General features: G+C 44.7%; 1 protein-coding gene and 1 non-coding gene across 3 annotated transcripts in view; both read left to right on the forward strand.

Moving 5' to 3' along the window:
• The window catches only part of LOC126987530 (gamma-aminobutyric acid receptor subunit beta-like), a 161,499-nt gene that overhangs the window by 11,041 nt on the left and 125,897 nt on the right, over positions 1-24,561 (forward strand). The window lies entirely within an intron of this gene.
• On the forward strand, positions 5,857-5,928 carry Trnap-agg (transfer RNA proline (anticodon AGG)). Its single transcript has one exon. It is a non-coding gene; the product is annotated as a tRNA-Pro (tRNA).

Consider the following 24,561-nt stretch of genomic DNA (forward strand, 5'->3'; position numbering starts at 1 on the left):
CCTTCCTTCCTTCCTTCCTTCCTTCATCCCTTCCTCCATAGCTCCCTCCCATCCTTTTTTTCCCCATTCCTGTCTTCATTTTTTTTTTGTCTCTCTCCTTTATTTCCTTTCTTCCCTTCCTCTTCTGTCTTTCCTCTCTCCATCTTTCATATACTTCCTTCCTTCTTCTTTAATCTTTATACTCTCTCTCTCTCTCTCTCTCTCTCTCTCTCTCTCTCTCTCTCTCTCTCTCTCTCTCTCTCTCTCTCTCTCTCTCTCTCTCTCTCTCTCTCTCTCTCTCTTCTATATTGTGTCTTTCCTCCATCTCTCTCTCTCTCTCTCTCTCTCTCTCTCTCTCTCTCTCTCTCTCTCTCTCTCTCTCTCTCTCTCTCTCTCTCTCTCTCTCTCTCTCTCTCTCTCTCTCTCTCTCTCTCTCTCTCTCTCTCTCTCTCCTCCTCTCTCTCTCTCTCCCTCCCAGTCCCCCTTCATTTCACCTACCACTCCTGCCCCCCCCCTCTCCCCCCTCTCCCCCTCTCCTTTTCTCCCCTCCTGTCCCCCATCCCATCCCATCCTCTTCACTCCCCTCTAATTCCCTCCCCCATCTCTCACTTCACCTCCCCACTCTGCTCCCCACTCTCCCCCCTCCCTCCCCCCCTGCCATGGCCGCCACCAACACTAAAACGCTTCTCAAAACTTGCCGGGTAATGTAACTTTTTTCCTCTTTTTTTTTCTTCTTCTTATTCGAATTTTATTTTTTAGTTAAGCAGTAAAAGAAAAAAAACAAGAAAAAACAAGAAAAAAAGTTGCAGCCTCGTCGTCTTCCTTCCTACCTTGCCGTTCAACTTTCTTTTTCTTTTTTTTCTTTTTTTGTTTATATTTATTTTTGTTTTGTTTTCGTTTTTTTAATGTTTAGAGAGATTTTTTTTTTTTTTTTAATGCGCTGCAAGGCTGTGGCATATTTATCTGGCTACCTTTGTTTTCCCTCCTCCTGGTCTTCTTCATCTTCTTCCTCCTCCTCCTCCTCCTCCTCCTCCTCCTCCTCCGCCTTCTCCTCCTCCTCCTTCGTCATCTTTTCTTTTTCGTCTTCCTCCTCCTCCTCCTTATCTTTCATCCGCTCCTCCTCTTCTTCATCCACTTCCTTGTCCGTCACTTCCTTCTCTTCACCCTCATGCTCCTCTTCCTCATCCTCATCCTCATCATCATCATCATCATCATCATATTCCTGTTTCTCCTCCTCATCCTCCTTTTCATCTTTCTCTTCCTCGTCTTATGCCAACCAGTTCTCCACTTCCTCATACTTCACCTCCTCCTCCTCCTCCTCCTCCAACTCTTCCTTCTCCGCTTCTTCTTCTCCTCTTTCTCATTTTCCTTCTCTTCGTCTTCTGTCAGCCAATGCCTCCTCATCCTTATATTTCACCTCCTCCTCCTCCTTCTCCGTCTTCCCGTCCCAGTGAGAGGGGCGCCGCGTATTCCCGCTGTCTCGGGCGGCGGGAGGCGGGAGGTGTTGGTGCCCTCTGAAGGCTTGTCGCGGCGTCCTTTTCCTCTCCTCTTCTCTCTTATTGTCCGCCGCTGACAGCCTGATCCGTTGTCGTGGAGTGGCGATCGAGGGCCGACTCAAGGGCCTTCAGACGCGGGACAAAAGATGTGTTTTTGCTCGGGTTTTCTTCCTCTACTCTTCCTGTTTTCCTTTTCTTCCTAACCTTACTTTCTATCTTTCTTTTCTCTTGCTTTTTGCGTTGCGTTTCTTGCTTGCTATACATCATTCCTTTCTTCCTTTCTTGTTTTAGTATCTTTGTTCTTTTATTTTTACTTCCTTCCTTCCTTCCTTCATTCCTTTCTTCCCTTCTTACCTTCCTTCATCCCTTCTCTGCCTTCTTTCGTCCTATCTTCCTTCCTTTCTCCCTTCCTTCCTTGTTTTCTTATCTTTAGTCCTATTTTTACTTTCTTTCTTTCTTTCCCTTCCTTCCTTCCTTTCTTACGCCCGTCTTCTTCCTTTCTTCTCTTTTTCCCCCTTTCCCTCCTTCATCCATTCTTTCCCTTCTTTCTCTCTTCCTCTCTTCCTTCCTTTCTTCCTTCAACAATTCCTTCTCTTCTTTCTTCAATCCTTCCTTCCTTCTTTGTTTCCTTCCTTCCTTAAGCCACCACCTTGAGCCTTCCTTCTCTTCTTTCCTTCCTCTTTCCTTCTCTCCCCTTGGTTTCATGAGTACTTTTTCCTACCTGCTTCCTTCTATCCCTCCTTCCGTCCTTCCTTTTCCGTTGCTTTCCTTCCCTTGCATATTCTTTCCTTTGCGTTTTTCCCCTCTATTCCCCTCTCCTCTTCTCTCCTTCCCTTTCCTTTCCTTTCCTTTCCTTCTATTCCCTTCCCTCCCATCCTCTCTCTTTCCATCCCCTTTCCTTCCATTCCCTTCCCTTCCCTTTCTTCCCCTTCCTTTCCTTCCTTTCCATCCTGCCTTACATCTCCCACTCTGAATGAACCTCCTTCCCTTCCATCTCAACCTTTACACCCCTTCTTTTATCATCTCACCCTCCACCTCCTATTCTTTTAATTCAGGGCTGTAGTAAGAAGGAAGTGGGTTGGTGGAGTAGGAAAGACTGTGGGACTGTACACCTGTATTGTCTATGTTCGTTAATTATTCTGAGGTAGTTGTTGATCGGGGACCCTATTTGTTCCTTCTCTTCCTTCTCTTCCTTTTCCCACCTCAAACACCCTTTCCTTCCATCCTCATCTCTCTACCCTTTTCATTTCCACTTCATCTTTCACCTCCTACCCAGCCCTCATCACGGCTCTTCCCTGATCCCAGCGCCACCAGCCTTTCACCGCTAATAGACAAAACGCATACAGAGACGAGGCGAAATATACTTCATCGAGGGAGACTGGAAATGCCGCTGAAAAGGCTGCCGCTGCTCCACACACACACGAGTGACCCGAGGTGGAAGTATAGCCAGAGAGATATATTAGTTCGTCCTTTGAGCTGATGAACATATGTTGGAGGGTGGGGAAGAGGAGGGAAGGGGTGAGTGGATGGGTGGATGGGGAGTTGGTGTGTGTGTGTGTGTGTGTGTGTGTGTGTTGATTGGTGGTGAGATGGGTGTGTTGCCAGGGAAGGGAAGGAAAGGGAAAGGAAGGGGAAGAAAGGGAAGGGAGGCGAATGGAAGGAAAGGGGAAGGAAGGATAGGGGAAAGGAGGGAAGGGAATGGAAGGAAAGGAAAGGGAAGGAGAGAAGAGAAGAGGGTAATAGAGGGAAAACAACGCAAAGGTAGGAATATTCAAGGTAAGGGAAGCAACGGAAAATGAAGAGAAATAATAAAAAGGAGAAATAAGAAATGAAGGGCAGCGGAAGAGGGGAAACGAAGGTAAAGATTATAATTATGAAACCTGACGGAAAAGGGGACGAAAAAAAAAAGGGCAGAAAAAGGAATATCAAAGGAGAGGAAATGCAAAGTAGAGTTGACTTCATCTTCGTCAATAGTTGTGAAGTAGTTGCGAAATCAATCATCGAGAGTGGAATCCTGTCCCCTTCATCCCCTTATTACAGACACACACACACACACACACACACACACACACACACACACACACACACACTCTCTCTCTCTCTCTCTCTCTCTCTCTCTCTCTCTCTCTCTCTCTCTCTCTCTCTCTCTCTCTCTCTCTCTTTATTTTGTTTATCCTATGTATTAATTTCACTATTATTAGAAAGCTATTTACTTTCATCCTATAATTTGTCTCTCCTTCACCTACAGATGTTTGAAATGTTTGTTTGTGTGTGTGTGTGTGTGTGTGTGTGTGTGTGTGTGTGTGTGTGTGTGTGTGTGTGTGTGTGTGTGTGTGTGTGTGTTGGCGTTTTCATAGTCAGGCTTGTACGTATGTGTGTGAATGTGCCCGGGTGTGTGTGTGGGGGTGGGGGGGTGGGGGGAAGGGGGAGAGGAGGGTACACCATTGCCCCCCTTTTTCCCTACCCCCCCCCCCCTCTCTACTCACAGGTGTCCTAACTCCCCGGTGGTTTATTGTATTATCGTGAAAAATGTGTTTGAATAGTTGTGCAATGTTCCGTTTATTATTATTATTATTATTATTATTATTATTATTATTATTATTATTATTATTATTACTACTACCACCACTGCTACTATTACTACTACTACTAATACTGCTACAACGATGGCGACTACTAGAACTACTACTACTACTACCACCACCACCACAACAACAACCACTATCACAACCACTACAACTACTAAATTTCATCACACCAATCAGCATCAACAATAGGTCAGCCCCCCACCCCTTCTCCTCCCCCCCCCACACACCTCACACCTCCCCCCCACCCCTCCTCGCAACATCAATCTGTGCTTATTGTCCTCGCGTCACGCCTCAGCGGACTCGCGGATCGGTTTGCGGATGGACTCGGGGAACGGCAAACTTCTACTCGCCCTAAAAATTTATTTCCGCCACCAGTAGAAATTTTGACGCGAATTTTTGGCGCGCGGCTCACACGGGTGTTGGCGAGGGCTTGGCGAGGGGGGGTGGGGGGGTGAAGGAGGGGTGGGTTGGGGGGGATAGGGAGATTGTGGTAGTGGTAGTGGTCGTTGTTGTGATGGTTGTTGTGGTGGTGATGGTGGTAGTTAGGGGAGGGAGGGGGGTGAGGGGGTGGGTTGGGGGGGATAGGGAGATTTTGGTAGTGGTAGTGGTCGTTGTTGTGATGGTTGTAGTGGTGGTGATGGTGGTAGTTTGGGGTAGTGGTGATGACAGTGGTGGTTGGGAGTCGTCGTGGTGATGATGATGATAGTGGTGATGGTGGTAATGGTCGTCGCGGTGGTGGTAGGGGTGATTGTGATGGTAGTGGTGATCGGGGTGTTATGGTAGCAATGATGGTATTGGTTGTGTGGTGGTGGTGGTGGCGGTGGTGGTAGGTCTAGTCGTGGGAGTTGTCGTGAAGATGGGGAGACGCCAGGCTGTCCGCACGCCAGGGAGGGGAGAATGGGGTGAGGGGGTATTGAATGGGGAGGACTGAGAGGGGATCGCAGGAGGTATATCGTAGGGAGAGGGGAGAGGGAGGCGTTGAGGAGGGAAGGGGGAGAGGGGGGCGCCAGCTTCTAGTCTTCTTACAGCAATGGGACTAGTGAGGGAAAATTATGGGCAGCGAGTGATCAAGGAGACACAGCAGACGGGCGACACAGAAGGCGGGGGGAGACCGAGGAAGGGGTGGTGGGGAGGGATGAGTGGATGGAAAAAGTTGGAAAGTTTCGTTTAGTCGGCGCAACATCTGTGGTCATATACCGGAGAGAGACAGAAGGGGAAGGAATGATAGGAGACGGGACACAACCCCCGATTAATACCTGGTACCCATTCACTGCTGGGTGGACAGGGGCGAAGGGTAATGCGTGGGTAGAACGTGACAAAATAAACGTTCACATGAAGTCTGGGGAAGGGCACGAGACTGGTTGAGGGAAAATATGTTAGTTATAGTGAACGTGAATACAGAGAGAGAGAGAGAGAGAGAGAGAGAGAGAGAGAGAGATTTACATAGAAAATCAGACCACACAGACCCCATAGTCCAGAGAGAGAGAGAGAGAGAGAGAGAGAGAGAGAGAGAGAGAGAGAGAGAGAGAGAGAGAGAGAAATATAAAAAAATAAAGAAAATATATACAACAAAGAGAGAAAGAAGGCGATGGAGTTTGATAAGTAGATAGACTGATGGAAAAAAAAAAACTTAAACAGCATTATCAAAGTAGCGTCACCGGCCTCCAGGTGTGCAAGGTGAAGCCAGACAATACAACACATCGACGCGCGTATTTCAGGTGTCGGCCAGCTCCCCCCCCTCTCAACCCCCCCCCCCAACCTTATCTCCACTGCGCGCTGTTATCGGGGCAGGCGGCCTGATGGTCTAGGGGTATGATTCTCGCTTAGGGTGCGAGAGGTCCCGGGTTCAAATCCCGGTCAGGCCCAGAAACGTTATTTGTTTTTCAATATGCAGAGGACATAACTATTATATATACTGTTATGTAGGCTCTTCTGAAGTACCGTGCTAATCCCCCATACACTCTCTCTCTCTCTCTCTCTCTCTCTCTCTCTCTCTCTCTCTCTCTCTCACCATAATTCATTAATGTACTTCAGGATACAGCCCTTTCCCAACATTTTCTACCGCCCTCCCTGATGATCGCGTTCCATCCTGCTCCCGCAAAGCCTATATTACCATCCCTCCGTCAGGAATGCTCTGCCACTCTGTTACCTCGCTTCTCTCTCCTGCCGCTATCCCTCCAGACACTATAACAAACATCACCTATATACCGTGGCGTCGTGAGCGTGGCAGCAACCCTCCCATCGCTCACCGCCGGTACAGCGCTCCACGTCCTTGTTCTGCTTTAGATTGGAAGAAGCTTTGCCGCCGCAGAGTCGATATACTTCAGTTTTTCTCCTTTAAAACACCGCTCGCCCCTGAATGGCCCGCCGAGCCTGTCCCGCGTCCATCACACCCTGACAAGCATGTGTGTGTAGGGTGTGTAGATGAGCCCCTGGGTGTACGGGTGACAATAACAGCAGTTTAAGTAGGTGTATGTCGTAGTGGTAGGAGTAGGTGGGTGTAAAGGTTGTGGTAGTAGCAGTAGAAGGAGTTGTATGTAGTGGTAGCAGTGGTAGTGGTCGTAATTGTAGTAGCATTAAGTATAGGTGGAGGTACAGGACACCTCTCCTCCCGAAATTGACCTCTCTTTTTGGCCACTCCTTTGACCTCTATTCAGGAGCAGTAAGTAGCGGGGTTTTTTTTATATATATTTTTCGGACAGTTTACAGTTTCACCCAACCAATGATTTTCTTATGTGGTTCATGTTTTTCTGATGATAGATGTAGTGAATTGCGCTATTTTGTACCTCATCTCCGTCGCACTGAAGTAGTAATGGATGACCACCTAAAATATACTAAAACATATTCCCATTGTAATTCTGGTCGGTTTTAGATCGTTCACAATACCTTCCCCACAACACTAAGCTCTCTTCTCCCCTTCCTTTTCTCCCTTCCCTCCCATAACTAACATTCTCCCTTCCCCTTCCTCTCCCCCTACCCTTCCCTTCCCCCTCCCTTACATTGAGGAGGCATGGATATAAGGGTTGCGTGTAGGGGATGAGAGGAAGGAAGGGGATAAGATAGATAAGGAGGGAGGAGAAGGGGTGGAAGGAGATAAGATAGATGGGGGGAGGAGAGGGGAAGGAAGGGAGGAGTGGGATGGAGACGGGGAGGCAGCAGGTAATTCATCTTAGTAATCACGTCGTTAAAGTGCTTTTTTACGGTAATCAACAGGTTAACGAGGAGGCGGTGCATTGCGCGGCTCTCAGGTGTGATCCATGCTTGTGTGTGTGTGTGTGTGTGTGTGTGTGTGTGTGTGTGTGTGTGTGTGTGTGTCTCTCTCTCTCTCTCTCTCTCTCTCTCTCTCTCTCTCTCTCTCTCTCTCTCTCTCTCTCTCTCTCTCTCTCTCTCTCTCTCTCTCTCTCTCTCTCTCTCCCGCACACAGAAAATTCAGAGAGAGAGAGAGAGAGAGAGAGAGAGAGAGAGAGAGAGAGAGAGAGAATCATCTAAATTTATCACTACTAAAATAGCGCAATCCTGCCGTCCTTTTTTTTCCGTTTCTTTTCGTTTTCAGCAAAGTAGCTTGATGAGTCCCGTTTGATCCGTCGATTCTGTTTAATTCCTTCAGTTTTTCGTGCATGTGAATGAATGTGAATGTAGTGTGTGTGTGTGTGTGTGTGTGTGTGTGTGTGTGTGTGTGTGTGTGTGTGTGTGTGTCCGGTGCCTCGTCTTCCTGTACGTTACGAATTTTCATCATGTTAAATAATTATTGGTTTCGTGAGAGTGTGTTCGTCAGTACGTTTCTACCTTTCTATTGTCGGACTCAGCTATGAAGGCAGTGTGGGCGGGGCCAACTCGGGGAGTCCCCTGGTCATAGCGCCGCCAAATCTTATTATTTTGATGTATACAGAATTTTTTTTCTTTCACAACAAAGGAGGCAGCTCAAGGGCACAAAAAAAGAAAACAATAATAAAAAAGCCCGCTACTCGCTGCTCCTAAAAAAGGATTAAAAGAGGTGGCCAAATATTTGATACACAATTTCAAATAGTACGTAGGTGACACATGAAGGAGAGAGTGATGCATTGGGGGAGATGCGGCAGAGCTGTGAAGAGGCTCAGGCCCCGCCCAGACCGACTTCATACTTGTGTCGGACTTGGTCGGTACTATAAGACTCTTCCGCTCCTCACATCAGCTATTTCTAAAGGTCAAAGAGGGGATCAGTCGGGTTGTGATGAGTGTTTTCTTAGGTTCAAGGTACAGAAGAAGGGTCAGACTACCACCAGGGTCATGAAACTGGAAATGGTTGTAATGAGTGTTTTCTTAGGTTCAAGGTACAGAAGAAGGGTCATACTACCACCAGGGTCATAAAACGTCTCCTGGAAATGGTTGTAATGAGTGTTTTCTACGGTTCAAGGTACAGAAGAAAGGTCAGACTACCACCAGGGTCATAAAACATCTGGTAATGGTTGTAATGAGTGTTTTCTTAGGTTCAAGGTACAGAAGAAGGGTCAGACTACCACCAGGGTCATAAAACGTCTCCTGGAAATGCCCCAAACTCCTACGAAAGCCTTGTCAAATATGTGTACTTGGGCACCAAAATATTTAAAAATACAACCTTTTATAGTAATTATTCATATCGGGGAACATTCGTCCTGGAAAGTTAAAATGGAGTATAAAGTTTATGATTGTCAAGACAATGATTTATTTTCTCTGATTTGACAGTTTAATTTTACACCATTTCAAAGAGTAGTGTTTTTGTTGATGGAGATACTATAAAAAAAACGGTGAGGGATTTCAACCTCTGAGTCCAGGTAGATGGTATACCACTGTTACCTGTTTCCTTGTGTGGTGGTGGTGGTGGTGGTAGGTCTAGTCGTGGGAGTTGTCGTGAAGGTGGGGAGATGTCAGGCTGTCCGCACGCCAGGGAGGGGAGAATGGGGTGAGGGGGTATTGAATGGGGAGGACTGAGAGGGGAGCGGAGGAGGTATATCGCAGGGAGGAGGGAAGGGCTGAGAGGGGGACACCGGCTTCCACTAGTCTTCTTACAGCCATGGGACTAGTGAGGGAAAAATATGGCCAGCGAGTGATCAAGAAGATTATCGTACTCGAAGCATCACGTTTACCAGCTTCTCCCTCATAAATACCACCAGGAAACAGGAATAATAAACCACTTCAACAATAACTACAAATAAATCTCATTGTTGTGGCCCTGGAAACAGTTTTGGGGATGGAAATCGGGAAATATGAAAAACCGAGTACGACAATCTGGCAACGTTGGCGACACAGAGAGCGGGGAGAGGCCGAGGACCATAATTCTTCATTGAAACAAAATAAAGTCGGTTCTTATGAAAATGGACTAGAATGAAGCGTTGCTCACCCTTCTTGGTCTTTTGCAAAACTAACCATGAGAGGGAAAATATTATACCTCCCCTCACAGCTTTCCAGAGAAGTAAAAAGGAAACAGAATCTACAGCGCTGCTCTCAATCAACCTACAGGCATTTTTTTTTTAAGTCCCCCATTGGAATGACGCGCACAGCTTGGTTCCCATTCCCTAATTGTAGATAATTTTGCTTCATCAGCGCGAGGAACGATTGTAGATCTTTTTACTTCATCAGTGCGGGGAATGATTGTAGATGATTTTACTTCATCAGTGCGGGGAATGAGAGGTCTTTGATGATGATGGAATAGAAGTTTTATGTGAAAGGCAAAGCAGCATAATCTAAATGGGTCAGATAACGAACTAAAAACAAGAAGAAGAAAAATATGACCATGTGTTCGGAGCTTTTAAGTGAAAGGAAAAATCGCATAAAAGAACTAATCAGATACGAACAGAAAATTATAAAAAAAGAAGAGGAATTTAATTAGATGCGAAAAAAATAGGGTTGGATTTTCATGAGGCATCCATTGACCTTTAATTAGAGGCTTTTCATGCACCTGATTGGGCAAACACCGATTGATCAACAGTGTAGCCAACGCCGGGCCGAGGCAGGAAAACACATGGCGGAAGAAAGGAACAAAAACAGACTCTAATTACCCCTTTTTAGCAGCCTCTTCGGTAGTCTTTTTGAGAGGTGCTCGGTGTGTGTGTGTGTGTGTGTGTGTGTGTGTGTGTGTGTGTGTGTGTGTGTGTGTGTGTGTGTGTTTCGTTTTGCCGCTAGTGTCTCCCCGTCGGTAAAAATATTGGTAATGATTCTATAACACTTTACTTGGATCTGTTTTGGTGTTGAGCTTCCGCTAATCTCCTAACTCCTTTTCAGCATCTACTTTTTTTTTTTTTTTTTTTTTTTTTTTTGAGAGCAGCCCGTTGCGTGTTTTCTTTTGTTGCTGTTGTTGTTGTTTATTTTCTTTTGCCGCTCCATCGTAAAAAAAAAATATAATGATCCTATACGACTTTACCTGAATATATTATGATGTGAATTTTTTTTTTTTTTATCTTCTAACTCCTTTTTAGTATCTTTCAGCATTCTTTTTTTTTGTTGTTGTTGTTTTGTATTGTTTTGACGCTGGTCTTTCGCCATCGTAGAAAGACTATTGATAATAATTCTAAAAACACATTCTCTACATAATATAATGGTTATAGGTTCCTGGTGTTCGTGAGGGCTTCGTGGTGCAGTGGTTAGCACACTCGACTCACAACCGAGAGAGCCCGGGTTCGATTCCCGGGCGGAGTAGAAAAATTTGGGCGGCTTTTCCGATACCCTACGCCCCTGTCCACCCAGCAGTGAATGGGTGCCAGGTATTAATCGAGGGTTGTGTCCCGTCTCCTGGGATCGGTTCCTTTTTCCTATACCTAATTCCTTCCCCTTCTGTCTCCGGTATATGATCACAGATGTTGCGCCGACTAAACGAAACTTTTTTCCTGGTGTTCGTACGTCAGCATCGAAAACTCTTGCGTAGAAAATGAAAGTAGTAAATAGCGGAGTCAAGTCAGAGTCAGCAGCCGACGAGTAGCCTTCAGGTGAGAAATCTTGAACTTGTCTTGGAATATTTAGACGAAGCGGCTGATCAACACCATTTGATGCAAAATTCAACTTCTCTCAATAGTTAACTTGTCCTGCATTATTGAGAGTAAGCAGTCGATAAACACATTCCGGGCGGTGCAATATTCAACGCACCTTGCACTATTCATCGTCTCTTGCTCTGTATTACACTGTAGCCTTTTCAGCATCTACATTTTTTTTTTTTTTTTTTTTTTTTAGACTAGCCCGTTGCGTATTTTCTTTTGATTCTGTTGTTCTTGTTTATTTTGTTTTGCCGCTCCGTTTGGTAGCCTACACATTTTTATTCCACTTTCTTGTACCTTTGAGTTGAACATCCAGGTTGCGTGCATCAGGACACCTCTGGAACCGTAAATGAAACTTTTCTGGCATCTTTCTTCCCAGCAATCAAAGAATTCCTTAATGACTCCTTGGGGTAACGTTATTTTCATGTCAGACAAGCAGGCATTGCGTGTGTTGGTAGATTGTACGGTATCATGACAAATAACCCAACTACAAGGAAGGAAGGCCACCTGCACGTGAGCACCATGCAAACAAATACCGATCGTAGAGGCAGGAACTGTGCCGGGGTGAGGCTGCAGCACGGAGAGAGCCATTGCTGGGGTACTCTCGCCAATGCTACCAATCCTTTTTCATTTTATTTTGTCTGGTCTATAATTTTGGAGTTTCCAGTGATCTTTTCGTCATTATTTTAGAATTTTCAATATTTTTTTCCCAGCGTTTGGTTGAAAAGAAAATAAGCTTGTCATTTCTCAATCTATGGCGTGTTTTTTCCTCATCCACTGGACGCGAGATTTTATTTTTTTATCTTAATATTCAGAAAATGAATAGTGTTTGAAACTTCACACCCACACACACCCGGGAGGCAGGACACAATCCCCCTGGCACTAGGTACTCATTCACCGCAGGGTGGACAGAGCCACGGATTAAAGGAGACCGCACATTCGTCTCCACTCCGCCCGGGAGTCGAACCCGGGACCTCTTGGTTGTGAAGCGAACGCCTTAGTAACTACACTACTAAGGACCGTGTGTGTGTGTGTGTGTGTGTGTGTGTGTGCGCGCCCTGCAGTAATGCTCACCTCTTCCCAGCGTCACGGTGCCCGTCGCCCCGCCTGGCCTCCTCGGGTGCATGGTGAGCGTGCCGTCTATATCAGTCTTTAGTAACATGCACGCTTTAGCGGTAGTGGAATATTTTGTTTTTAGTAATTGTTGAGTACACTGTCTGCAGTGATTGCGTGATGCAATCCCGTAAGCAGTGATGCCATTCTCCCTGAAGTGGCTCTGAATCACGTGCAGTAATTGCTGGGAAGTGCACTTTCCTGGAGTGTACTGTTATGTAATGGCCGCAGAGCTCTGGTGTCTGCCCGGGCCCTTCTTATGACATAAATGGACTGTCAAATAAACAGTCCTTCCCAGTAGCACGATACCTCTGCTAGCTGGTGAATCCTCGGTTGGTGAGTTGAGGGAGGCTTCATAGATTAATGTATTGGCTTAGGATGATACATGCGACCAAAATAACTGAGTAGCAACCCAGAAATAGCAGACGTAAGGGCAGACTGAAGCAGGTGGGAGATGAAACTATATAGTACATTTGCCGGAGCAGGATGGAGTACATTAGCATCAGACAGACAGAGGCGAGAAAGGTTGGAAAAGCTGTAGTGGGATAGCATTGAATGATGATGATGATGATTATGATGATGGTGATGAGTTGTATTCTTCCCGGGAGCACCAGGCTGTAGGAGTCAATCTTCTATTCATCTCTCTTTTTATTATTTTTCTCTGTCCCTTGCTCTGCCTCATGTCACCTGAAAAAAAAAACTACAGTGATCATTCGGTCAAATTGAAATACCTTAGTTCAGTGGTATTTACTTTTATTTTTTTGCGTGTGTTTTTTTTCCGTTGCGTGCTGCACTCAAAAAGGACGCCCTCGCAGCCGCTCGCCTTCCCACGCCGCCGCCGCCGCCGCTGGGTCACGTACAAAATTAAAATTGTCTGTGGTATTTTTTTTTTAAACATTTCTCCGTTTTTTTTGTACCCCTCTTCCGAGAGACGTATAGAGGAAAGGTATTTTATGCGTACAAGAATAAAAATAAAATAAAAAAAAACGTTGATAGCATGAGAGATAGTATGAGTTATTGAGAGAGAGATCCAAGGCCTTTTATACGTGATGAGAGCAACAAAAAAAACATTGATTAGCAGAAATTTGTTTTTTATATAGACAGATTAATGAGAGAGAGAGAGAGAGAGAGAGATATCCAAAGCCTTTTTTTACGTAATGAAAGCAATAAAAAAACATTGATTAGCAGAGATTTGGTTTTCATATAGACAGATTATTCGATATCTAATCATTAACTCACCTCGATTCCATGTTGACGAAAAATAATGTTCGGTAAAAACAATCAAACGCCCCCATTAAGGAAAGAAAAAATATTAGCTTCCATTAAGACCGGAAACGCTGGAAAATCACGGAACGCATAACGCAAATGAAGGTGAATTAAGGTGCGCTATCATGAACACAGGTAAACTCAGGTGAACGAACACACACACACACACACACACACACACACACACACACACACGCGCGTCACGCAAACAGACACTTACTTAACGGAATGAAAAAAGTATGACAAAAGGCGAGGATTGACAGGAGGCAACTGGACCTGACAGACTGAGTGACGGTTAAGGTTCATTTTTTTAGGTGAACTTGAACTTGACTTTCGACCTTGTTCATTCCTTTCTTGTCTGCATTTTTTTCTGTTGGTAATCGTGAGAAACAAGTATGGCAAGAAAAAAGTTAGTGAAATTGAAGTGTGTGGAATTCAGTGAAGGCGAACACTTTAGAAACTGCTTATGGTTTTCGAGTTGGTAATACATGATGTTCTTTAGGTGAGAGTTTGGACGCCCACGTTTATAACTTACTGGCTCGTCGTCCCATGCATCAAACCTCCCCTTGCTTTTAGTACAGGTTTAGTTTCGTCCTCCTCCGGTAGTGTACGCGGCCGAAGGGAAGGCTGGTATCACTGTTCCTGCCCCTCTCGTTGTACCCTTCATCCATATTACAAGTTCTCCCTTCCTTGGCCATTCCCTCGACATCCTTTCCAGTAATATCAGAATGCCCAACCCGTTTCCTAAAAGCTTTCCATGAACTAATTTCTCGGGTTAACGGCTACATCCAACATTATGAGGCTTATCTGTTCTTAAAAAAACAAAAGAGAGAAGCAAGTATACCAAGGGAAAAAAAGTAATTGGAACGATGTATGTGGAATTCAGCGGAAGCGAAGATCAGTTTGCAAGCTCCCGTTGGTTTCTAAGTGCAATAAATGATGTCTGTTGAGGGAGAGCGTTGGAATACAGCCGTTGGGGTCTTCTGTGCTGGATCTGAGCAAGCAAATCTGAGGAGACTTCGGGTCATATTCCTAAACATTTCGACGCCCAAGTTCACATATTTGACCAGGTTTTCCTAGGAGTAGTTTGGGGCTATTCCAGGGGTAGCCTTGTGACCTTATTGGTAGTTTGACCCTTCTTCTGTACTATGAAATTAAAAAGAACACTCATTAGGACCCGACTGATCTCCTTTTTGGACTTTGGAAATAATTGATGTGAAAAGCGAAATAGTCTTGAGAGTACCGACCTTAGTACGAATCCGAGAGAGGTTAATGGGAAGATGCGAATTTGTCTGTTGTTTATGTCTACGCGGGGTTGTTTATTGTTTATATCTACGCGGGGTTGTTTATTGTTTATATCTACGCGGGGTTGTTTATTGTTTATATCTACGCGGGGTTGTTTATTGTTTATATCTACGCGGGGTTGTTTATTGTTTATATCTACGCGGGGTTGTTTATTGTTTATATCTACGCGGGGTTGTTTTTTGTTTATGTCTACGCGGGGTTGTTTTTTGTTTATGTACGCGAGGCTGTCTATTGTTTATGGCTTCGCGGGGATGAGCGAGGTTGGTTCAGAGATTGTGCCGAGTTACGAGCGAGACCAGAGCAAAGGATGTAGGAAAAGCGTACCAGGAAAAGTGAAAAGGAAACACTCTATGACCCTTTTCGCATTCAGTATTGAGTCCCATAAATCCGGCACATCTCTTTTTAGTGCGGGAAAAGGAAGATAACGCGATCGCCCGGCTGCTGAATACGAAAAATAAAAGAAAATCGAATGGAATCTCTTTAAATCTCTTTACACGTTTGTTTGGTTTTTTGCGTTCCGGGTTTTTTTTTTTCCCCTATCAGGCGTGATGGACGAGCGATGTTTTTGTCGCGTCTGTGCGTTCAGTTTGTTTTTCCACTTCGTAAAGGGTAAAAAAAAAAAAGTGATATTGCTGCGGATGAATGACCCCAACCCCCCCCCCTTTTTTTTTTTTTTTTCATGTGCTAGCACGGGAAGTTCTCGCGTGTGCGTAGATAGATAGTAAGGTTTTTTTTCTTCATTTATGGGCAGTGAAGTTTTTTTTTTTTTTGCATATGTTTGGTGATGGTGAAGTTTTTTTTTTTTTTAATATGTATTGATGCTGTTGATAGTAACCTTTTTTTTTTTTATTTTGCGAACAGTTGGTAGTAATATGTTTTTCGTAAGTGTTTGAATATTTTGGCACTGAAGTTTATGCATGTTAACCAACAGTGAAGTTTTGGTATGCGTTCGATCGTTTTGATACAAGTGAAGTTTGCTTGTATATACAGTATTTTGTTTGTGAAGTTTTTGGTATGTGTTTGATGATATTGATAGTGAAGTTTTTGCATGAAGTATTAATGAAGTTCTTACATGTACATAATGGCTGTGAAGTTTTGTTGCACGCGACGCTTGTGAAGTTTACTGAGTCACCAAACACTCACTCCTGGTCTGCCTAACGCCTTCAGGTATCTAAATGCGTCTCAAGAGCTCAATTTTATATTTTCAATGCAGATAATAAAGACTGTCTAAGGTACAATTCCTGAAAGTACTGTATTTTAAGGGGGGGAGGTGTTCTTGGGATGAAGCCCCCCCCCCCTCCCCCATACACACACACCTTAAATAAAACACCATAATATGTTTCTATGTACGGCCCTGACTCCAGATGTATGTACCGCTGGTGTACCGTAAACCTATTCGCTCATTTCTTTGCCCTGCGTTGTCAATGTAATAATCACTTCCCTTCATCTCTAACACAACGAGACCAACAGCAACATCACCAGTAGCCATGTAATAGTATCATGCAAAGAAATAATAATGGTAGATTTGGTAATTGTTGTTTGAATAATAATAATAATAATAATAATAATAATAATAATAATAATAATAATAATAATAATAATAATGCCGGACCCGTGCATGGCTGGCCGGGGCCGGAGAAGCTCAGGGAACGGCAAAGTTTTCTCATTTAATTTAGCGAGGCGCGGCAGGGGGCGGCGAACGGAAATGGTGCACCCGCGGCTCATGCAGGCGTGGGGCGCGGGGCAAGGCTGCGGCCTCGACCTTGCCGAGTGCCCCCCACCCCCACCCGCCCCTCCCCCTCCTCCCTCATGATACTGGACGAGGCGAGTATCGAGAAATAAAAGTGTGCGCGTGAAGATTGTGGGTGTTAGTATTTAGCGCCATCCTTGAAGGGCCCCTGAGCTTGTCTACTAAAGAGCGTATAGGAAGTTCACTCTTGGTTACCGTGTCTCTTCGTAAGTGGGAAGCCAAAAAGAGAAAGGAAAATTGAAAGCGTGAAGATTGTGGGTGTTAGTATTTAGCGCCATCCTTGAAGGGCCCCTGAGCTTGTCTACTAAAGAGCGTATATGAAGTTCACTCTTGGTTACCGTGTCTCTTGGTTAGTCGGATGCCAAAAAGAGAAAAGAAACCTGAAAGCGTGAAGGTTGTGGGTGTTCAGGATGCAGGGCCCTCCTTGCCTGGCACACGAGTTTTCTTTTTTCTTTTTTTACAGCAAAGGAGACAGCACAAGGGCACAAAAAAAGGAAACAATAATAATAATAAAAAAGCCCGCTACTTGCTACTCCTGTAAAGAATCCGAAGAGGTGGCCGAAAGGGGGTCAATTACGGGAGGAGAGGTGTCCTGATACCTTCCTCTTAAAAGAGTTGAAGTCGTAGGCAGGAGGAAATACAGATGAAGGAGGATTGTTCTGCTTGTCTGCTGAAGGATACAAGCGAGCCTTATGTGGCGTGAGTCTTGGTTAATGATGCGCCGCTGTGAAGAATGTTAGATTGGGTATTTGAAGATTGGATCCCTTTATCATCTACAGCGTTTTTCTTTTGTACATAAAACACTCGACTCTCTTAGTAATAAAATGGCAGCCAGAGCTTGTAATGGACGGATCTGCTCGTCGTGTTGAGCCGCTATTGTACAGAGCACGAGCCTGTCTACTGCTGTGTGAATCGGCAGCCACCTGTGTGTTCTTGAAGGCTAAGCGTTTATTATGCAGCGCCTTCTTTACCAAACTTACAGATCTTTGTACTAAAATACAAGCTCGTACTGCAGAGCTTGTAAATTCTGCACTTTGTAAGGCCGTAGTTATTCTCATATTGTATTTATGATTTTGTAAATTATCACTGTCAGTTAGAAAATTAATGATGTGTCCCACCCGTTAATAATGCGGGAAGTCCTGATGAGATTGTGAGGCAGGCAAGGTTGAAGGCGGCAATTAGTCACTTATTGGATTTAAGCTTTCCATTTTCTTTCTATTTTCGTTAGGCCTACAGCGCCAGCAGGGGGCCCAAACTTGCTAGTGGCGCAGGCAAGTAGTTTGTGGTGGCACCATTCTTTGCTTGGCCCATGCTGCCCCCCCCGAGCTCCACTTGATCCTCTTTAGAGAGTTCCGTTAGAGTCCAGAGAGTCCAAGGCGATAGGTGGCCGTCCCTTCCTTCCCTTTCTCCCTTTTTCCCTTTTTCGATGCCCCCTTTTCTTCCCCCATACCCCCCCCCGTTTATTTTTTGTTTTTGTTTTTGTTTTCGTCCTTCCCTCCTTGTCTCCCTTCTTCTCACGTCCTCCACATCCTTCCCTCTTCCCTTTCTCCCTTTTTCGATCCTCCTATTCTTCCCCCATACCCCCCGTTTGTTTTGTTTTCCTCCTACCCTCCTTATCTCCCTTCTTCTCTCGTCCTCCACATCCTTCCCTCTTCGCCCTTACTCTTTCACAATCTCTCCTCTCCTTCGTCCAATCACCCCCCCCCTCTTCCCCCCACCCCACCCCCAGCTGGAGATGAAGCGGTCATCACTCATCATCAGGGGACGAGCACCGGATTAAGGGTTCGGCCCGTGGTGTGGCGCATCGAAGCAGCTTCATACGAGGCTTCATATGAATCATCTCTCCGCTTGATCGAGGCTTCGCGCACCCAGACCCGCGCAGAGGATGGCTTTGTGGTGGTCTTCTGAGGGATGGTCCGTTGATCGTCTATTGATGGTCTGTTGATGGTGTGTGAGGCGTAAAGGACTCGATATAGCCTTGATTGGCCCCCCCCTCCACCACCCCCACCCCCCCACGTAGGCTCGAAGGATAAGGACGAGACCAAAAAAAAAATAGCAAGGAAAAAATAATGAAAAAAAACTAAGAAAAAATAGAAAAAGAGGAAAATGAACAATAAGGAGGAAGAGGAGGAGGAGGAGGCGAAGAAATTACAAGGATAAGGACGAGACAAAAAAAATATATAACAAGGAAAAATAATGAAAAAAACAACAACGAAAAAATAGAAAAAGAGGAAAATGAACAATAAGCAGAAGGAGGAGGAGGAGGAGGAGGAGGAGGAGGCGAAGAAATTACAAGGATAAGGACGAGACAAAAAAATAAATAACAAGGAAAAATAATGAAAAAACAAACAAAGAAAAAATAGGAAAAGAGGAAAATGAACAATAAGCAGAAGGAGGAGGAGGAGGAGGAGGCGAAGAAATTACAAGGATAAGGACGAGACAAAAAAATAAATAACAAGGAAAAATAATGAAAAAACAAACAAAGAAAAAATAGAAAAAGAGGAAAATGAACAATAAGGAGGAAGAGGAGGAGGAGGCGAAGAAATTACAAGGATAAGGACGAGACAAAAAAATAAATAACAAGGAAAAATAATGAAAAAACAAACAAAGAAAAAATAGAAAAAGAGGAAAATGAACAATAAGCAGAAGGAGGAGGAGGAGGAGGAAGAGGAGGAGGAGGCGAAGAAATTACAAGGATAAGGACGAGACAAAAAAATAAATAACAAGGAAAAATAATGAAAAAACAAACAAAGAAAAAATAGAAAAAGAGGAAAATGAACAATAAGCAGAAGGAGGAGGAGGAGGAGAAGGAGGAGGCTGCGAGGCGTGTAGGTGTGGTAGGCTCGGCAGGTCTCCGCAGGTACACTTTAACGTACACACCTGTTCAGGGCGGCAGGGGGGTGGGGGGGGGGGGGGAGTGATTTGCATTTCCATATTGCCCCGACCAGTGCCGCTCTCCTTTCCTTAACCTTTCTTCTTCTCCTTTTTCTTCCTCCTTTTTCTTTTCTTCCTTCTTCTCTTCTTACCATTCTCATCCTCAATCTTTCTTTTCCATTTCTCCCCCTTTTCATTTTCTTCCTTCTTCTCTTCTTATGCTCATCCTCAACCTATCTTCTTTTCTCCCCCTTTTCCTTTTCTTCCTTCTTCTCTTCTTATGCTCATTCTCAACATTTCTTCTCCTTTTCTCCTCATTTTCATTTTCTTCCTTCTCCTCTTCTTATCATTCTCAGCCTCATTCTCCGCCTTCTGTTCCTCCGCCTTCTCTTCTTTCTTTCTTTTTTTGCTTTTCCGGTTTTGGGACAAGTCAGTTTTTTTTTATATATTCGCTATTCTCCGTTTCCTCTTCCTCCCTTTCTTATTCCTATTTTCTAATCTCTCCTATTTCTCGTCTTCTTTTCTTCTTCCAGCCTTTTTTTCTTTCTTCCATCTACTTTTTATTCCTCTTTCATTCTTCTTTCTTTCCTCTTTTTATCCTCCTCCTCCTCCTCCTCTTGCAGCCTCTAAAGTGGAGAAGAGAGGTTGGTGAGAGTCTCCTGCGCTTCTCTCCCTCTGTCCTTCTCTCCCTCCCTCCCTCCCTCCCTCCCCCTGAGACACATATGGTGGTCCTTTTGGTTGTTGTTGTTGTTGTTGTTGTGGTGGTGGTGGTTAAAGGAGATAAATCGAGGAGGCGTGAACTACCCTTACTGAGGTCGTTTGTGGTGGTGATGGTGGTGGTAGTGGTGGTGGTGGTGGTGTTTTTTTTTTTACAATAAAGGAGACAGCTCAAGGGCACAAAAAAGGAAACAATAATAATAATAATAATAATAATAATAATAATAATAATAATAATAATAATAATAAAAAGCCCGCTACTCGCTGCTCCTAAAAAGAATCAAAAGAGGTGGCCGAAAGAGAGGTCAATTTCGGGAGGAGAGGTGTCCAGATACCCTCCTCTTGATGGTGGTGGTGGTGGTAGTGATGATGGTTGTGGTGATGGTGGTGGTGATGTTAATAAGCGTTTAAAATACGTTCATCTTCATTACTTTGGTGTCTTTTCTGTTACTGTGATCATCAATATTCCTTTTTTTTTTCTTTCTTTTTTTGTCCTGTTAATTACGTTTCTTTCCATTGCAACAGAGACGCGATACAGAGCCTGATAGATAGATAGTTTATATAGATAGATAAACGGAGATTGACAGACAGGTACTTCGCTTGATATCCCACGTGTAGGCTCTCACTCTTATATAGCTAGATTTTTTTTCTTTTGCCTCAGTCTCCGTTAACCCAAAGACTGATTACCCGTCCGCTGCGATTGGCACGGATTTCGCCTTCACTGGTAGCCTGGTAACATATGCTCCCAGGTCTTTCTCTCCTTCTGTGGTGGGTAGTGGAGTGTTTCCCATGTGGTATTGATATGCTGGATTTCCCCTCCCAAGATGCATGACCTCACATTTTTCTTCACTAAACTGTAGCAGCCACTTTTTATTCCACTCCTGTAGCTTGGTGATGTCTTCTTGTAGGAAACCCGTATCCAAGGGGTTAAGACGTCTGGGTTTAGTCTTTCAAACACTTTCCTTTCTTTAGGCAGACGTAAAGAGGACGAAGGAAGGTCACTAATCCCACCTCTTCTTAATATCTGACGAATTCCTCTCTCATCACGCCTTCCTCCTCCTCCTCCTCCTCCAGCGGTCCAGTCTGTCTTCGTGTGGATGCCGGGGAATGGCTGACTAGAAGTTTTGACATTCACCGAACTTTTTTTTCTTCGTCTCCTTTGTTTTCTTCCTTCCCTCCCTCCCTCCCTCCATCCATCCATCCCTCCATCCATCCATCCACTCCACGTATCTCCTATTTATATTCGATTTCCAGTTTCCTCCCTTTCCTATTTCTCCCCTCCTCCTCCTCCCTTCCTCTCTCTCTCTTTGTCTTTACACCTAACGACCTACCTCCATTTTCATAGTTTCCCCTCTTCTTTTATTTATCTGCTCTTCCCCTTGTCATCACTTTCATTCCCCTTACTGTCTCCCTTTCTATCGATCTTCTAATCTTCTCTTATCTTTTCCTGATCATTTCTTCTCTTCCCAGTTTTACTTCTTTTTTAATGTTCTCAACTTTCTCTCATTTTTGTGTTTCTTTATTTGTATTTATTTATTTATTTTTATTTTCTTACATTCTCTTTTTTTTATGTCATTTCTGTATGTTGGTCTCTTCACTCTTTTCCCTTCTGTTTGTTTGTTTGTTTGTTTGTTTAGGGTTCCCATCCTTGTCTTCCCCTTCAGTCTTCGTATATCTCCTTTTATTGCCTCTAAACTCTCTTATTCCTCGTCCATTTTTAATCCCCCTCACTTCCATCCCTTTAAGTTTTTTGTCCTGCTCTCCCAGTAATAGCCCCTCCCTCTCAATCCCCATACCATCCCCCCCCCCCCCACACACACACACACATACACTTTTTTGTCTAGTACGTGTCCCACCCTCCATCCCGTCTCAATCCCCATACGCCCCCCCCGCCCCCCCAAACACTTTTTCTGCTGTGTATGTGTGGCCCGTGTCCCCTCGAGGCGTCGTGGGAGGGTCAGGTTACGCCCCCCCAAAAAAGGATCGCCTCTCCCCCTCGCCCTTCCGGAGGCTTGTGTTCAACTCTCAAACTTTTCCCCCGCGCGAGACAGCAATAAGATACGCTGTAATTAGAGAGAGAGAGAGAGAGAGAGAGAGAGGGAGAGGGAGAGACAGACAGAGACACAGATAGACAGACAGAAAGGAGAAAATAGACAAGCAGACAGACAGGCAAAGACGCAGACACACAGATACATAGACAGACAGACAGACAAACAGTCAGACAGACAACCAAACATGCAAAGTCTGAGTCCATGAAAACACCGCGCGAAAAGAAAAGAAATAAAAAGAACAAAATTGAAAAGAGAGGAAAAGAAACATTCACGAGGCAGAAGAAAACAAATTAACAGGGAGAGAAGGGGGGGGGGGGGGAAACGAAAATGGGAGAAGGAAAAAAAAATCTCATCACTGTTTCCTTTATACCTTCTTCATACTTTCCTCATCCTTGTTCTCTTTCATCATCTTTCCTTCCTTCACTTTAGTTTCCCTTTCATGAACTATTCTATTCTCCTTTTTTTGCCTCCTATTCCTCCCCTGCCCTTCCAAACCCCTTCGCCAATTCACATCTGCCCTTCCCCTTCCCCAACATAATACTCCTCCTCCTTGTCTTCCCTCCTTCAATATCCATCATTCCTACGCTATTGTTTCCCTTTCTGGAGGCCTTCTCTTCTACCTTTTCTGCCTCCTCCTTCTTTCTCTCCCTCCAAAACTCCTTCATTATCGCATCCCAACGTTTCTACTTCCCAAATATAAACTCCCTCATCCTTGTCTTCTTCCCTTCAATATCCATCATTCCTACGCTATTGTTTACCTTTCTGGAGGCCTTCTATTCTGCCTTTTCTGCCTCCTCCTCCTTCTCCCTCTCCCTCCAAAACCCCTGCGTCATGGCACCCCAACATAAACTCCCTCACCCTTGTCTTCCTCCCTTCAATATCCATCCATCCTTCACTATAGAGTCCCTTTCTGGAGGCCTTCTATTCTGCCTTTTATCTGCCTCCTCCTCCTTCTTCCTCTCCCTCCAAAACCCCTTCGGTATGGCACCCCAACGTTTCTACCTCCCAACATTAACTCCCTCATCCTTGTCTTCCTTCAGCATCAACCTATCCTTCACTATAGTTCCATAAAAGAGGAAGTTCTGAAGGCTATTCGTTCGGCCTCGGAGGCTTTGCGATAACTCACTTTTCCTTCAACAACATTTCCTCGCTAAACGAACGAGATTCAATTGTGGAAAAGAATAGTGAGAGAGAGAGAGAGAGAGAGAGAGAGAGAGAGAGAGAGAGAGTCAAGCAGGTAGTCGGCAGGTTAATTGCGGTGTCGCCCTGGCCAGGTGAGTGGTGGTGGTGGTGGTGTCTTAAAGGGGAGGCTGCTAGTGGTGTGTGACAAGTGTGTGTGTGTGTGTGTGTGTGTGTGTGTGTGTGTGTGTGTGTGTGTGTGTGTGTGTGTGTGTGTGTTTTCTATCCACCTCACCTGTGTTCTCTCTCTCTCTCTCTCTCTCTCTCTCTCTCTCTCTCTCTCTCTCTCTCTCTCTCTCTCTCTCTCTCTCTCTCTCTCTCTCTCTCTCTCTCTCTCTCTCTCTCTCTCTCTCTCTCTCTCTCTCTCTCTCTCTCTCTCTCTCTCTCTCTCTCTCTCTCTCTCTCTCTCTCTCTCTCTCTCTCTCTCTCTCTCTCTCTCTCTCTCTCTCTCTCTCTCTCCCACACACCTGTCTCTCTACCTTTCCTCTCACCTGGCCCCGCACCTGCCTCCCTCCCACACCTTTACCTGTGCTCTTCCCCCACTCAATAATTTACATCAGGGCTTTATACTTCCTGGGCTTCCACGTTACGTATTGGCTTCTGTGTGTGTGTGTGTGTGTGTGTGTGTGTGTGTGTGTGTGTGTGTGTGTGTGTGTGTGTGTGTGTGTGTGTGTGTGTGTGTGTGTGTGTGTGATGGCGTAGGCGATACTAAGATCTCACGGAATATATATAATCACACACACACACACACACACACACATTCAACAACCCCTCTATAGCGCCTTGACCTTTACTCTTTAGCTTCACTCATTTATCCTCGCTCTTAGGAAACTCAACTCCCTCTCTTTGGTAATAAAACCCCTCTGTTAGATTCCCCGTAAATTAAATTCTCTGTTATCTACTCAGTTCGTCTATGATCCTGTTTAGGTCGGCTCTACATTTTTATTTATTTATTTCAGCCATCGTAGTAAAGCTCGATAGCCTGTTTAGTTCGTCTATAGTCTTGTTTGCTTCATCTATACATTTTTATTTCCGACCGTATATTTGTTTTCATACTTCTTTCCTTTTTTCTGAATGTTGCGGTTCTTACATTACTTCATTTATTTGCATGCTTTCTAACGCCTCATTGCTCTTTAACTATATATTCTTTTCCGTCCCATTTATTTTATTTTTCAGTTCATATTCATTTTCAGTATTTTATTTGCTTTTCTTTTACTTTTTCATTCCATACAATACTCCATACTACTCCATACTTCAACC

This window comes from Eriocheir sinensis, chromosome 65 (genome assembly GCF_024679095.1).
Source record: "Eriocheir sinensis breed Jianghai 21 chromosome 65, ASM2467909v1, whole genome shotgun sequence".
In the NCBI taxonomy this organism is placed as follows: Eukaryota; Metazoa; Arthropoda; class Malacostraca; order Decapoda; family Varunidae; genus Eriocheir; species Eriocheir sinensis.